Below are 16,562 nucleotides of genomic sequence, written 5' to 3' on the forward strand. Positions count from 1 at the left end.
TAGAATGTTTATAGCAGCACAATCCACAATTGCAAAGATGTGGAAACAACCCAAGTGCCCATCAACACATGAGTGAATTAATAAAATGTGGATAGAGCTGGAACCCATCCTACTAAGTGAAGTATCACAAGAATGGAAAAACAAGCACCACATGTACTCACCATCAAATTGGTATTAACTGATCAACACTTAAGTGCACATATAGTAATAACATTCATTGGCTGTTAGGCAGATGGGAAGGAGGAGGAGGGGATGGGTATATTCACACCTAATGGGTGTGGTGTGCACCATCTGGGGGATGGACATGCTTGAAGCTCTGACTCAGGTGTAACCTAAATATCGGTACCTCTGTAATATACTGAAATAAAAAAAATTAAAAAATTAATTAAAAATTAAAAGAAGAATTTTGTCCTTATTCATGAGGTAAGGGTGAAAATCTTGGTTGTTAATTATAACGATTTTAAGCGTATTTTACCTTCCTTCTAAATTGAAAGAGAACGTGAAGGGAAAACACCTGAGGGACAAAGATAGCATCTTGGCTTATGGGCCAATGAAGAAACACTGAGGGAAAGGAAATAAGTAGGCAAAAGGAAAAAGAGAATCAGGACTGCAAATTTTTTAAGACAGCAAAACGGTATTCCAAAAAGAAAATTATGGTTATAATATTGGATGTAACAGAAAACCAGAGACAGAGAGGTGAGGTCTGACCAAGTGTCTTTAGATTTGGTAAATGAGGAAGCAGAGGCTCCTTGAGGGAAACTTTTCAAGAGAATTTTGGGGCAAGTTTGGGGAGACATGGAATTTCTGGGATTGAGATTTCAAAGAGTCCCTTGGGGAGTACTTTTAATGTTACCCCTAAGCATGCTTGGCACAGAAATCCTCAAGCCATAAGAAAGGCCTATAGTCTAGAATAAAGGAAAATGCTGACTATATTTCACAAGTGTTCAGACTAGTATTTCTTGGTGGATATTGAGCATCCAAGTATGGTGTGAAAACACAAAATTGGTCCTGACCCTCAGAATGCTCTAGAACAGAGGAGACAGGCTGGAAGAAGACAGAAGAGAGCTCTAATCCTGACCTGAGCTCCTCTTATTCACTTTCATGGTCTGCAGTTTCCACTTCTGTCCACATCCTGGCTTCTTATGTGGCTCATCTGTATGTACCTTCTTTCTCTTCCCAGGGGAAGCACTGTCATTCTGAGCTCCTCAGTTGGAGTGTATCACCCAGAAACTGTAAGTATTTCCTACTGTGGCTCTAGATTAAGAAAAAGAAAACAGCCTCATTTCATGAGAAAACTGGAGCTATCCAAAATATCCCAGGCTAGGTCATTGCTAGGTGGGGCCCACCTACATGTACACCTGAGTTTCCTTCTCCAGAAAGGACACTCGTGGCATCTTTGCCCTGTCTTTATGACATCATCAGTCATCTCTGCAGTTGCCCCAGAAAGGATATGTTTCTGGACATAGGTCTAGAAATCTAACAGCAACTATCCTCCTGAGTGGATCATCTACTCCGCCTTTCATCCACAGAAACTAGAGGCCGGCAACATTAGGAAAACAGCCCTGCTACACCTCCTCGAGACCCTGGCAGTGAAGCTGATGCAAAAGAACCTTTTGAAAGACCATTATAGACCTTTTGGCCCTGTGTGGCAGTGAGATGCAGAACTGTGGTCATTTGGGTGAGTCCATCTTCAGTCTTCAATGCGAGACGGGGGAGGACATTGATAATTGGTGAGCAACATATTGCATAGAGGGAGGGAAGGGAGGCTCACAATGTCAGCGTCTCCCGCTGGACTTACCTCCCTGACCTCCCTGACATCCCACTGACTGCCTGACAGGGGTGAACAAGCTTGACATGGGCAACAGAAAATCAGAAGCAAACTTTCATGCCTGGCAGCTGCCACCCAAGAGCTTTGCTGTCGTGAATGTTATAAGGCTCGGATTAGGCAAGCTGGAAGTGAATTGTACTGTGAATTTTTCTATTTCTTGAATTTCTCTCGCTGAGTTATTATCCCTTTCTGTTTTATATTTTATTAGCATTTGTATTTCACAAACAAATCTAATATAGCAATTTTTGAAAGTAAGGTGAGAGATTAAAGACGAAAATTCTAGGCTCAGGCTTATGGATAATTCTAATAAGGTTACACAATTATTACATACACTCTATGTTTTTGTACTTATTTGATTATTTCTTCCCCTCTTTGATCCACCACTGTTTGTACCTTGTGATAAGCTTACACAGAACTATTTAGCATAAAAATTAGCTTATGATTAGCAAACTCCAGTTCTTCCTTAGGCCAGTCATTTTCCACCAGCATTACATCCTAAGAAGGCTTTAACTGGATTTCCCAATACATTGACCGTCAGTATCAATATTATAATCTTATTAGCAATACCAGTGTCACACCATTTTGCAGAATGGTAGTAGATGAACCCTGAAAAGTAAAAATCAACAGATGCAGGCACATTAGCAGAGTCCTACTGAGTCATTAACAATTGGTCCTGTTTCATATGGTCATCATTTCATATGACCGACATGTCTCCAGGGATGTATATGCCACTCAGGTTTGCAGGCTTCCATTCAACCCATCAGGTTACAAAAGCAGGAGTGGTCAACATACGGCCTCACCAGTTCAGGCATCTGGCACGACTGAGCTAAGGGAGACAATATCATCTCTTGCCTCGAGCCTCTCCTGGGGTACAAAAGTAATATTGGATTTTTTACATTACATAACTCATTTATTCACTCATTTAGCCTCAGCTGCTATTCCTCCCTCTCTCCAATTATCATTTTACCCAACCTTTTCCAACTCTGAAGAGACATGAGGATCCAGACTGCCAGCAGCAAGACTGGTCTAACAAGTGTCGCCCCCTCATTCACTCTTGTTGACATGGCCTAGGGCTACGTAGGTATGGAGCTAGCAGGATACCATTATCACCAGGTAATACTGGTGCATTCCCTGTCAACCCCAGCTTTGCCATATGGGGGGAAGGTACAGTCTACCTCATTGGGATCTTAGGAATCCTGATCTAAAAGTTTCAAAGTATAATTGTAGTTTCTTGCATAAGGACCATCCCTGCCTCCAGTACCTGCAGTTGCAGCCCTGGTCCTGGGATAACTGTGTCAGGGAGGAAAAGAGAAAGTTGAGGTGATGTGGACAAGAATTGTGTGGTCACACCAGCACCTTCCTGCCATGGGAAGATTTCTAGTGGTAACATCATGCACCCCACCTCATCTTCCTCAGATGCCCCAGGAAAGTGGAGGAATATGTCTTCTGGAAACCCTGACTACCCTCCTCTATTTATGCCTCCACATATGCTGTGAACACAAATTTGCAGAGGCATCTAAGCCAGTCCTTCATGCCTTTATCTCCCCCATTTTAGACAACAAATGTTCGATTGACCATTTGAATTCTTTATCAAACCCTGACTCTGAGGATGAGAGTATGTTCTTTGGTCTGAAGAAATATGACTTGGTGGTCCAGATTGGTATAGAATCTTTTCTTCAGTATTTTTATAGTATTTTTTTTTAGTTTCTATAATTTTATTTATTTATTTATTTGTTTATTTTTTATTTCAGCATATTATGGGGGTACAAATGTTAAGGTTACATATATTGCCCATGCCCTCCCTTCCCCCTTGAGTCAGAGCTTCAAGCGTGACCATCCCCCAAGTATTTTTATAGTATTTTGAGCATTGCATCTACCACTGATTATGCAAAGCCCAGTCCAGAGTAAGTATGTATTCCTGTCAGGACCGATTAATAGCCCCCAGGGCCACCCACACTCAGGGAGTATAGTTGACTTACCAGCTGTGTGAGAGGCCTTTGGGCATCTGTCACATGGACATATACAGTCTCTGTCTCTCTTATTGGCAGGTGAAACAGATCTTGTTGGCATTTTGTACAAGAGGGATATGTCTAGTTTCAGCCACCTCTGCATTGATGAAGTGCCCCCACGTTCACTCATGTGTTGGGCCCAGTTGGCCACCTCAAACAAGCACAACAGGATGTACTCTTGCCAATTCTAATTACCTTCTGATCCTAGAAAGGAGCTCTTCTGATGTCATCAACATGTCCTACTTTAATGTGCCCCTTAAGTTCCCACAGGGAGTTTTATAAAGCCGTGCATCCATGTGCGCATCCATTCAGTAGGCTGTCTTCCATCACCCCTCTACCTGACCATATAGCCAGGCCATTGGCCACTGCTCATGAGTCAGTAAAAACCAAAACCTAAATTCTCCCGTCACTGCAAGGAAAACAGCATGCAATTCAGACCATTGAGCTCATTCGTTATCCCCTTCAATCAAACTCTTTCAACCTGCCAATTTTAGTGTGGTGGCCTTCCAAACAGGATGCTGTTCATCCACCTTGGAACTACCATCCATAAACCAATCAGCTCTTTGTTGTTAATACAGATCTGTGAACAGGGCACTGTCCAGGTGGCAGTAGGATGCAGAAGCTCCTCGGGTGGTTCCAAAGTCAGTCCTAAAAGAAAAGAGGCTACCTGTTTGTAGATACAATGAGTACCTCTTCACATTCCCCCAGTAACATGTTCCTGTGTGACCCATTTCCATTTTATTATGGAAAATTTGGGGGCACTGCCTTCTTTATTTGAGTGTTTCTCTGACATCACCCAAGACATTGTGGATATTTCATGTTTTAGGAGTATTTTATGTCCTTCAATTATAGGAGCAGTCTCTATTAATGACCAATAACAAGCTAGTAGTTGTTTCTCTATTGGTGTATATCTTATCATGCCATCTGGGAAAGTTCTGGTACAAAATCCCATTGGTCACCTATGGGTGGTATTCACAGGCTTCTGCAATATCCTCCAGTCTACAAAAGTATGTGTTACAGACACTTCCAAAATCATGTGTGTATATGGATCATAGGGACAAAAAAAGCTTTGAAAGAGAAACTACATTTTGCAATTTACACATGGCCAGATTTTGTTTGGGTCCTCATTTAAATATACTATTCTTTGGGGTAGTTTCATGAATAGTAGCTAGCAATATTTCCAAATGTGGAATATGCATCCTCCAAAATCCAAATATAATAATGAAACATTGAGCTTCTTTGTTTAGTTCAAGGCATAGGTAATGAAATCAGTTTATTTTTACTTGCCTATGTAATATCATGTGTGGCACCTGACCAGGTTATTTCTAAGAATTTTACTCATTGGGTAGGTCCTTAGACCTTTGCTGAATTTATCAGCCAACCTCTGTTGGTCATGTGTGTCATACCTACATGTAGGTTGATCCTCACTTGGTCTTCAGTTTCAGATATTATCATAATATCATTAATATGGTGTGCTATTACACACAGAACCTAAATCAGTCCAAATCCTTTTTAACCAAATTATTACAGTAGCTGGTGAATTCAAATAAACCTATAGCAATTCAGTAAATATAATTCTTCCTACATAAGGCAAACTGCACTTGGTTGTTTTCCAAGACTGAAACAGAAAAAAGGCATTGGAGATATCAATCACTGATATCCAGTCTCTTAAGCCTGTGTACTTTTTGTGCTACTAAACTCTATTAGGACTATTGATGGTATGAACAGTATTATTTTATTCAAGCTTCAATACTACACTGTTAGTCTTCATGGGTTATCACCTTTTTCTAAAAGCCATATAGGAATGCTGTACAAATAGTTCATTGGTACCAGCACTTTAGCTTCTAAAATGTCATTGATTTCTTTTATGTACTAGATATTCTATAAAGTTTTAAACTAACAACTGTGAGGGCTTGAACAGCTCTAGTTGTTCCCATTTTGCATGTCCAGTCAAGACTGGCAGACTGAAAAGTTCTGCCAGTTCTAAAATGGTGACATAGAGGCAAGTTGGCTTCTCCTCCCCACAAAAAAAACAAAGCCAAATATACAGCACTGAGATCTTCACCAGCAACAACTAGACTTCTACCTCTGCAATGCCCCTCCCCCACATCCTGCCAGGCACCAACTGCACAGAAAATCTCCCCTCAACTTATGGTTTCTACACTGAAAAATGTAACTCACCTTCTTGGGTTTTCTGGCAAGAGACCTATCCTTGTCATAACCTAAGGATAGCACCATGACTGCATGAAGGGAGAGATATCCCTGGGGATAGGCAAAAGCAGGAAAGGGAGGTAGGACTACCATTTCCAAGCCAGAAACTCAGCTCGGTGATTCAGCCAAAGGAGATGCCAAATAAGACCAGCTGTAGGAGGTGTGTTTCCCAGGTCTCCAGGTCACAAACCCTTAGCCAGCCTTCCTACACTGGCAGGATAATCCCTTTAGGACCTCTCATCCTGGGGATAGGCAGTACTCTGACAACTTACTAGAGCCAAGGTGAACCTGGCTTTAAGGCATGACATAGAGCCAAAAAGGAAGTAGTGACTTAGCAGCAAAGATTTGCTAAGTGAATATATTCAATACAAGCCAAAACAAACTTGACAGATAAAACTGGAATAAACAACGAATTTTTCAGGGCACAGACATAGATATAGCTCCACAAGAAACAACAGCAAACGGAATCATGACCTTCTCAAAAGGACAAAGCAAAAATTCAGCAACTGACCCTAACAAGATGGTGATTTTTGAGTTCTTGGATCAAGAATTGAAAATAGCTGTTTAAAGGAAACTCAGTGATCTCCAAGATAACACAGAAAAGTAGTTCATAAATATATCATAGAAATTTAATAAAGATATTAAAATAATAATAAAAAATCAAACATAAATCTTGGAACTGAAAAATATATTTGCTGAACTGAAAAACTCTTTAGAGGCTCTCAACAGCAGAGTGAACCATGCAAAGGAAAGAATCATTGAGTTTGAAGACCAGCTATCTGAAAATACACAGTCACAGGAGAAAAAAAGAAAAAAGAAGGCAAAGGAATGAAACCTGCCTACAAGACACAGAAAATTACCTCAGAAGGCCAAACGTAAGAATTATTGGTGTTTAAGAGGGAGCTAAGCAAGAGCAAGGGGTAGAAGTTTATTCAAAGAAATAATAGCAGAAAAGTTTCAAAAACTTGAGAAAGATATAAATACCCAGGTACAAGAAGGTCTTAGGACAACAAACAAATTCAATCCAAATAAGATTACTCCAAGGCATTTAATAACCAAACTCTCAACAGTCAAGGACAAAGAGAAGATCCTAAAAACAGTGAGAGATGAGAAGCTAATAACATAAAAAGAGCTCCAATTTGTCTGAGAATGGACTTCTCAACAGAAACCCTATGGGCCAGGAGGGAGTATGATGACATTTTCAAAGTGCTTAAAGGAAAAAAACTGCAACCCAAGAATAATGTATTAGCAAAATTGTCATTGAAGCAGAGATAAAGTTTCACACATGAGGAAAAGCTGAGAGAATTAATCATCAGATCCATCTTGTAAAAATGTTAAAGGAAGTTCTTCAATCTGGGAAAAAAAAAGAAAAATACTAATGTGCAAAAGAAAACTATTAAGAGATAGATGATTTAAAAACATGCAAATTGGCCAGCTGTGGTGGCTCATGCCTGTAATCCTAGCACTCTGGGAGGCTGAGGTAGGCGGATCATTTGAGCTCAGGAGTTTGAGACCAGCCTGAGCAAGAGCAAGACCTTGTCTCTATTATAAATAGAAAGAAATTAGCCAGACAAGTAACAATATATAGAAAAAATTAGCCAGACATGGTGACGCATGCCTGTAGTCCCAGCTACTCGGGAGGCTGAGGCAGAAGGATCGCTTGAGCCCAAGACTTTGAGGTTGCTGTGAGTGAGGCTGATGCCATGGCACTCTAGCCAGGGCAACAAGAGTGAGACTGTCTTAAAAAAAAAAAAAAAAAAAATATATATATATATATATATATATATATATATATATATATACAAATTGAAACAACTAAGAGTCAAAATGTAGGGGATGGAGTAAAGTATACATTTTTTTTGCCTTTGTTTTTATTATTTTATTTGTGTTTTAGGATAAGTTTTCATCTCTTTAAAATAACATGTTATATTTATAAAATGTTTCTTTGTAAGCCTCATGGTAACCACAGCACAAAAACATATAATAGATTCACTAAAAATAAAAAGAACAAATTAAAGCATACTACTAGAGATATTCACTTAACTACAAAGGAAGACAGAAAGAAAGGAAGACAGGGGTCACAAAACAACCAGAAAACAAGCAACAAAATGGCAATAGTAAATCTTTATTTATCAATAATAACACTGAATGTAGATGGTCTCAATTTTCCAATTAAACAGCAAGTGACTGAATAGAATTTTTACAAAGACCCAACTATATGCTGCCTTTAAGAAACATATTTCACCTATTAAGACACATAGACTGAAGGTGAAGGGGTGGAAAAAGATATTCCATGCAACTGGAAACCAAAAAAGAGCAGAAGTAGCTATACTCATGTTGGATAAAACAGACTACAAATAGACTATTAAAAAAAGACAAAGAAGGTCACTGTATAACGATAAAGGGTCAAGTCAGCAAGAGAATATAACAATTATAAATATCTATGCACCAAACATTGGAGTTCCCAAGTATACAAAGCAAATATTAATAGATCTAAAGGGAGAGAAAGACTGCAATACAATAATAGTAGCAATACCCTACTTCCAGTGATGGACAGATTATCCAGACAGAAAATCAACAAAGAAACATCAGAGTTAAACTATACGCTAGATCTAATAGGCCTAACTGACATTTATAAAACATTTCACCCAACTCCTGCAGAATATATTCTTTTCATTGGCACATAGAACATTTTCCAAAATAGATCATATCTGAGGCCACAAAACAAGCCTGTATAAATTCAAAAAAGTAGAAATCATATCAAGTATCTTCTCTGACCATAATGGAATAAAAGTAGAAATCAATAATGGGAGGAACCTTGGAAAATACACAAATCCATGGAAATTAAACAACATGCTTCTGAATGACCATTAGGTCAATGAAGAAATTAAGAAGGAAATTAAAAAATTATTTGAAACAAATGAAAATGGAAATACAATATACCAAAATCTATAGGATATCACACAGTACTAAGAGGGAAATTTATGGTGATAAATGCCTATCTCAAAAAAGTAGAAAGACTTCAAATTAATAATATAATGATGCACCTCAAGGAACTAGAAACGCAAGAACAAACTAAACTAAAAATTATAAAAGGGAAGAAGTAATAAAGATCAGAGAAGAAATAAATGATATTGAGACCAAAAAATATTCAGAAGATCAACGAAAACATAAAGTTGATTTTTTGAAAAATAAATAAAATTGACAAAACTGGCCAGATGCAGTGGCTCATGCCTTTGCTCTCCAAGTTTTTTTAATTCCTTAGAACAGGGGTATAGAGGATAGTGTTATTTGAGGCCCTTTAATATTGGGGGGCTGAAGGGGCTTCCCATTGATTCACCCAATTACCAATAGTGTTGCATTAAGGCCTTTGTTTCAACCCCATCAATGTCAGATTTATTAATCCCACTTATTAATAATTGTCTATGATTTCTACTCTGCTGGGATATGTCCCTTGACTTGTTCCTTTGTCTTTCCTCACTTTCTTGTGAATTGCCCTAATTTTCTTAGCATGTGTAAGCCTAGTAAGGGCAAGCTAAGATAACAAAGCCAATGAAGTTTCTCTTACCATTGTTTGATTTTGCAGAAGTAAGATTACATGGGATTCCCTTGTAAATGCAGCCCCCTTAATCTTGGGATTTACTGTGATCTGGGTAAGGGGATATTCAGTGGATGAATACCCTGGTCGTCATAAAGCCAGTCTAAACATGGCTTGCACATAAAGCATATCATCAGACCCTTTATTTGAAGAATTCCGTTTGGCATTTTTTGGAGGACAACAATTTGCCTTCTCAATGTAACAAACTTTGTAGCAGCTTTTATCTAGTCAAGCAGACTAGCTGTCCCTAAGGAATAACTTGCTATGTTTGGACCATGCATAGCTATCTACAATGGTTCAACAGAGAGCTGTGGATCTCACATCAAACCAAGCATGTTCTTCCATTCTGCAGTATTCAAAACCAAGGATGCTGACCCTGTGTTAGTCAGTTTCACAATTATTTCAGTAAAGGTTTCACAAGAAGCTGATGATAAGTCTCTGCAAAATGACACAACTCTTTCACATCATTCCTCCTGCTTTCAATAGTTTCTTGGTTTTGTCTTCCTCCAACATGGATAAATATCTCCATGACCAGGTGTTGTAACCATGCTGTCTGTTGTCCCAGCATATTTTTTCGTTGGCAGTGACCCTTAGGCTAGTGGCCATAGCTCAGGCTGGCTGACATCTGAGCTTGGCCCACCATCAGGTCCCACCCAATGCTCTCTTTCATTTTCACTTTAGCTATTACAGGTAGCAATAATCAAGGGATTGTCTATTTGGCTTATTTCTTACTATTTTGCACTTCCTTATATATTCAGTAAGCCAACTCCTTGGGAGTTGGATCTACCACTTCTAAATTCCATTGGTAACTTTTACCTCTAGTAACTGATCACAGTGCAGATACAGTCCAACAGCACAGATGACCTGACAGCCATCCAAGAATTAAAGGTTCATCAATACCTGCCCTCTCATCCTTTTTCTTCCCAAACCATACATTTCAGTGAGTCAGGGTTGATCTAGTGAATGGAAATCCAGATGCCAACTGCAAAAGTCACCTAACTATGAAGTTGGGGAAATAGCTCATAAGACTGCCCTCACTCTGACACCAATTGTTAAGTCTGGAGATCCCCAAGACCATCCTCAGGTTCAAACATTCATTAGAAGGACTCACAGAACTCACTTAAAGTGATTATACTCACAGTTACAGTTTATTCCGGGCAAAGGAGACCACAGATTAAAATCATCTAAAGGAAGAGACAGCGAGGGCAGAGTCCAGGAAAATTACCAAATGTGGATCTTCTCATTGTCCTATTCCTGTGGAGTCAGGTAGTATCACTTTCCTGGCATGGGTACATGACAGTGCACACTGAGTATTGCGAACCAGGGAAGCTCACCTAATCCTCCGTGTCTAGAGTCTTTATTGGGAGCCATCATCAGGTAGGCTTGGTTGACTGCCCAGTGGCTGATGTCAGTTTTTCAACCCCTCAGGAGGTCAATAATGTTATTGTCTGGCCCAAGGGCAAAGAAAGACACCCCCGTCAGGCAGAACATTCCAAGGACTTAGAGGTCACCTCCCAGAGGCTGAGGGAAAAGGCCAGACCTCTTTTTGGACAAAATTAAATTATTTCCTATACAACAAGTTTCAAGTCTATTGAAAACCCCCAGGAAAACCGCAGAACAAAATTTAACAGCATTTTCCTTTCCTTCCACACAAACGCACGGCTGGGGGAAGGATCCCGTCTCTGACTCTGGATATTCTGTTCATCCTGAGAACTTGACTTCAAGAAAAGAGGAAGAACCTAGTGAATTGAAGAAAATTTCATGAGATTCACTGATCTGTCCTAGAAAATTTTTGGATTTCTGTGAAAGAGTTTCCTACCATTGATAGGAAAGCAATAAACACTATACTGAAGTTTTCCGCTTTTTACAGATGTGAGAAAGTTTTCTCTTGTTTGAACAACCATCAAGAACAGAAACAGATATTGTCTCATTTGAGGTGAAAATGATATCTGTGTGGGCTTGTCACAAGTTTGACCTAGAATTCAGTATTTGTACCATAATAAAGAACAGGTTTTAGATGAGAGATATACATTTCTTTCTTCATTTTTAGTTTCAAAACTTTGTATGCACATGTAGGCCTATAAAAGAGATAAAGAAACTGATACATATGTCTAATGATTTTGTACCTGCTAGACCTTTATTTGAGCCTGATCATGTTACTCAATGAGAGTTTTTTTTTATACATTTTTAATAAGTTGCATTGGTGGTATAGTGTAAGCACAGCTACCTTCCAAGGTCTTAACAAATCAGTGTGTTAGACTATATTTTTATTCATATTGCTTTGGCTTGTGATTAATTGCTTTACTCTCCAGTTCTGTCAAAAATGTTTATATAGTAAATAACATTAAGATAAATTTATAACCCTTATTTAAATAAATCTACCAAACTGACCTTTCAAAAATTCAATTCCTTTTGGTTTAATCCAGTTATTTAAGGGAAATGTATTATGTTTGTCTTAGAGTTTGTAAAATATATGAAAAGGTAGGAAAGAGATTAATTTCAGGTAAGGTTATCTAATCTTTCGCTACCTCATTGTATTCAAGATAGATTGGCTTAAAAAACTTGTTAACTTTAAACAGGAGAAATAACTGCTCTTGCATGTATCATATACCACGTCCCATACCTCATTAGCATGTCTTAGAATATGAATGTGTGATAAGACTTTTGAGGTCTGCTTGCAGAAGACTTCTTGAAAATCAAGTAGGATTTTTTTTTTTTTAAGGAAAAACAGAAGTCTCCTAAACTACACTGGCTTGCAGTAGACTAAAAAACAGGCCACATTGAACAGATCGACAGAAAAATATCATTCCATTTTCAAAAGAACACTAAGAATTAATCCTGGGTGGTTACTTTCATAATTTACTGTCATAATAATAGTAGATGCTTTAGATGGAATAGTGTTAATGCAAGGATTCCTTGAGAACTGATGATTACTTCAAAAGTCTTCCTTCAAAGTAGGAAGATTGAGAATGGACTCTCTAGAACCTACTGACACTATGTCAGTGTGACTTGGGTTTGTGTACCCTCTTCTTCGCTCACTTTCTAATCCTTGAGGATTGAGAAGAGCAGAGTTCTGCTGACCGCCAACCCAGGACACCCAAAAGGCAGGATCCCTTATGAAATCCCTTCCCGCGAGTGGAGCACCAGTGCCCCAGTGTCGGCATCAGCTTTGCTGTGGGGCTGAGACATGGTTGCGAGTCTCCCTGCATTCTCATGAGCTCCTTTGGTCAAAAAGCACAGAATTGCTGTCTAATGAGGTAAATATAGTATGTGCTGATTCAAAAAGATGTCGGAGTCATATTTACGTGAAAAAAATAAGTCACAAAATGGTATATAGTGTGCAAATATATTTATGGAAACACACAGAGTTATATAAGTTCCTGGCTATGTGTCCGGAGACACAGAGGTGAAAACTATAGGTTGTGAAATGTATATTTTGGTCCCTTCTTTCCTGGCTTCTGGCCACAGCTACTGAAACCTTTATAATTTCCTAAGACATAAAGGTGCTTGGAGTATCTTTTTTTTTTTTTTTTTTTTTTTTGAGACAGAGTCTCACTTTGTTGCCTAGGCTAGAGTGAGTGCCGTGGCGTCAGCCTAGCTCACAGCAACCTCAAACTCCTGGGCTCAAGCAATCCTTCTGCCTCAGCCTCCCGAGTAGCTGGGACTACAGGCATATGCCACCATGCACAGCTAATTTTTTGTATATATATTAATTGGTCAATTAATTTCTTTCTATTTATTGTAGAGATGGCGTCTCGCTCTTGCTCAGGCTGGTTTCGAACTCCTGACATCGAGCAATCCGCCCGCCTCGGCCTCCCAGAGTGCTAGGATTACAGGCGTGAGCCACCGCGCCCGGCCTAGGAGCATCTTTTTTTCAAATATTTGGTCTTTGGCCCCAATTCCTGACACAGAGCTCCTAAATCCTTTAGAATTTCCTGTGTGCTAGGAACATCTTTTCTCCTAATGAGGTGACACTTCCTGGGCACCTTGACAGGGGCTGGTCAGCAGGAAGACCAAGCCACGATTAGAAGCTTGGAACGTTCAGCCCCACCCCCAGCATCAGGGAGGGGACAGGAGCTGGAGATTGAATTAATAATCGATCTTGCCTACATGATGAGGCCTCCATACAAATCCCTAAAAGACAGAGTTCAGACAGCTTCTGCGTTGGTGAACACAGCCACGTGCCGGGAGGGTGGTGCACCCCAACTCCACGGGGACAGAGCTTCTGCCTTCAGGACCCTTTCAGACCTTGCTCTATGTACCTCTTCACCTGGCTGTTCATCTGTGTCCTTTATCATATCCTTAAAAATAAACGGGTAAGGCCGGGCGCGGTGGCTCACGCCTGTAATCCTAGCTCTTGGGAGGCCGAGGCGGGCGGATTGCTCAAGGTCAGGAGTTCAAAACCAGCCTGAGTAAGAGCGAGACCCCGTCTCTACTATAAATAGAAAGAAATTAATTGGCCAACTGATATATATTTAAAAAATTAGCCGGGCATGGTGGCTCATGCCTGTAGTCCCAGCTACCCGGGAGGCTGAGGCAGAAGGATCGCTCGAGCCCAGGAGTTTGAGGTTGCTGTGAGCTAGGCTGACGCCACGGCACTCACTCTAGCCTGGACAACAAAGCGAGACTCTGTCTCAAAAAAAAAAAAAATAAAAAAAAAAATAAATAAACGGGTAAAAGTGTTTCCCACATTCTGTGACTCACCACAGCAAATTATCACACCCAAAGAGGGTATTGCGGGAACCCCCACTTTTTAGCCAAGGTAGACAGAAGTGTGCGTAACCTGAGGACCCGTTGTAAACTGGTGCCCAACGGAACAAATTTCAATGACTCAGGCCGGGCGAGGTGGCTCACGCCTGTAATCCTAGCACTCTGGGAGGCCAAGGCGGGCGGATTGCTCGAGGTCAGGAGTTCGAAACCAGCCTGAGCAAGAGCGAGACCCCGTCTCTACCAAAAACAGAAATAAATTAATTGGCCAACTAAAAATATATATAGAAAAAATTAGCCGGGCATGGTGGCGCATGCCTATAGTCCCAGCCACTCAGGAGGCTGAGGCAGAAGGATTGCTTGAGCCCAGGAGTTTGAGGTTGCTGTGAGCGAGGCTGATGTCACGGCACTCACTCTAGCCTGGGCAACAAAGTGAGACTCTGTCTCAAAAAAAAAAAAAAAAAAAATTTCAATGACTCTTTTATAATCCTCACCCTTAACTAACTACCTGACCTCTTGCATTTTTTCCCAGAAATGGTGGATTTTCAGCCAGACAAAGGAGCTGAGATTCTGAAGTCCACTGGACAGACTTCCTTACAAGATCCAACACCCCCACAACCTGCCCCCAATGCACGGAGCCCCTTGTTAGTTACACCACAACCTGCTCCAAGGCACGTGGCCCCTCCTTTAAAAGGCCACGATCTCTGTTAGTCGAAGAGACAGATTTGAGGCAGCTTCTCCCGTTCTCTCTACAAGACGTCTGTCTTATTAAAAATTCCTTTCTTTTTTGGCACTTCTGTTGTCTCAATGGTTAGTTCTTTGTGTGACAAGTATCTGGACCTCACAACTGGACCTAGATGGAAATCCCCTTGCTGTTTCGACAACACCACTCCCTGCAATTGGCATCTGAAGTAGGGGCAGTCCTAGGCGACTGAGCCCTTAACCTACGGGGCCTGCACTAACTCCGGGCAGTTTATGTCATAACTGAATCATAGGACACTCAGTTGGTGTCCCAAGAGTAGTAAAAAAGCCCCACACATTTGGTCACAGAAATGCTGGAAGTGTTGAGTGTAGTAGAAAAAAACCGTTTGTTTCTCTCTTTAAGGTAAATTGAGGGGAGAAGTGCAGAGGGAGAATAGAAGGAAAGAATTTTAAGAGAAATAAAACTGTTTAATATAGCAAATGGAGTGAGAGCTGCTGTATACAAAATGACAAAGTTAACAAAGTAATATACAAGTCATCCTTATAGCAATTTGCAGTATCCAAACATGTTCATATATATGTGCCTGTGTATGCTGTATATGTATAGATAACATAAATGTGTATGTGTGTATAAGTTCTCTGCCCAAAGATAGCACAGACTGGTTCTTTCCTGGTGCAGGAACGCTGTGTTATACCTTCAAGACCTGAGTCGTATTACTATTTGTTTTGAATTTAAGAAATTAAAAAGCCAAGCAGGCCGGGCGAGGTGGCTCACGCCTGTAATCCTAGCTCTCTGGGAGGTCCGAGGCGGGTGAATTGCTCGAGGTCAGGAGTTCAAAACCAGCCTGAGCAAGAGCAAGACCCCGTCTCTACTATAAATAGAAAGAAATTAATTGGCCAACTGATATATATATATGTAAAAAATTAGCTGGGCATGGTGGCACATGCCTGTAGTCCCAGCTACTCGGGAGGCTAAGGCAGTAGGATCACTTGGGCCCAGGAGTTTGAGGTTGCTGTGAGCCAGGCTGACGCCACGACACTCACTCTAGCCTGGACAACAAAGTGAGACTCTGTCTCAAAAAAAAAAAAAAAAAAAAAAAGCCAAGCAAATACTTACAAGACTAGGTTCTAATGCCGGTTACCTTGTCAAGAGTGCACACCACTTTTCTGCTCAAATGCACACTTGGACTTATAGCTGTGACAGCCGGATAAAAGGAGGCATACTTTGGAAAGAAACTGCCTGGAGTACAGGGATTAATATTTCCATACATTTAAGCCTGACTCCAAAACTGGCAATGGAGCCTGTATCTAACCAAGTCTTAGTACATACAATATTTGAAAAAGAAGAGGTACATTCTGTCCCAAGGACTTTGGAACAGGCAGCAGGAAAATAGTAGCCAAGAAAACCTTTACAGAACAGCGCAGGCTGAGACTGGGAGGTGCACCTGCTGGCGGGCCAGGCAAGGGGCTCCATAGTTAACTTGGTTGCCTACCCTCAGCCTGCACT

At 40.4% G+C, this 16,562-nt stretch overlaps 1 long non-coding RNA gene across 1 annotated transcript; it reads left to right on the plus strand.

Annotated features, from left to right (window-relative positions):
- The first annotated feature begins 1,426 nt into the window (after positions 1-1,426).
- LOC105866626 (uncharacterized) lies at positions 1,427-15,146 on the plus strand. Its single transcript, XR_001151962.2, has 2 exons — positions 1,427-1,678; positions 14,886-15,146. It is a non-coding gene; the product is annotated as an uncharacterized LOC105866626 (long non-coding RNA).
- The last annotated feature ends 1,416 nt before the right edge of the window (positions 15,147-16,562 follow it).

The sequence above is a fragment of the Microcebus murinus genome, chromosome 6 (assembly GCF_040939455.1).
Source record: "Microcebus murinus isolate Inina chromosome 6, M.murinus_Inina_mat1.0, whole genome shotgun sequence".
NCBI classification, from domain to species: domain Eukaryota; kingdom Metazoa; phylum Chordata; class Mammalia; order Primates; family Cheirogaleidae; genus Microcebus; species Microcebus murinus.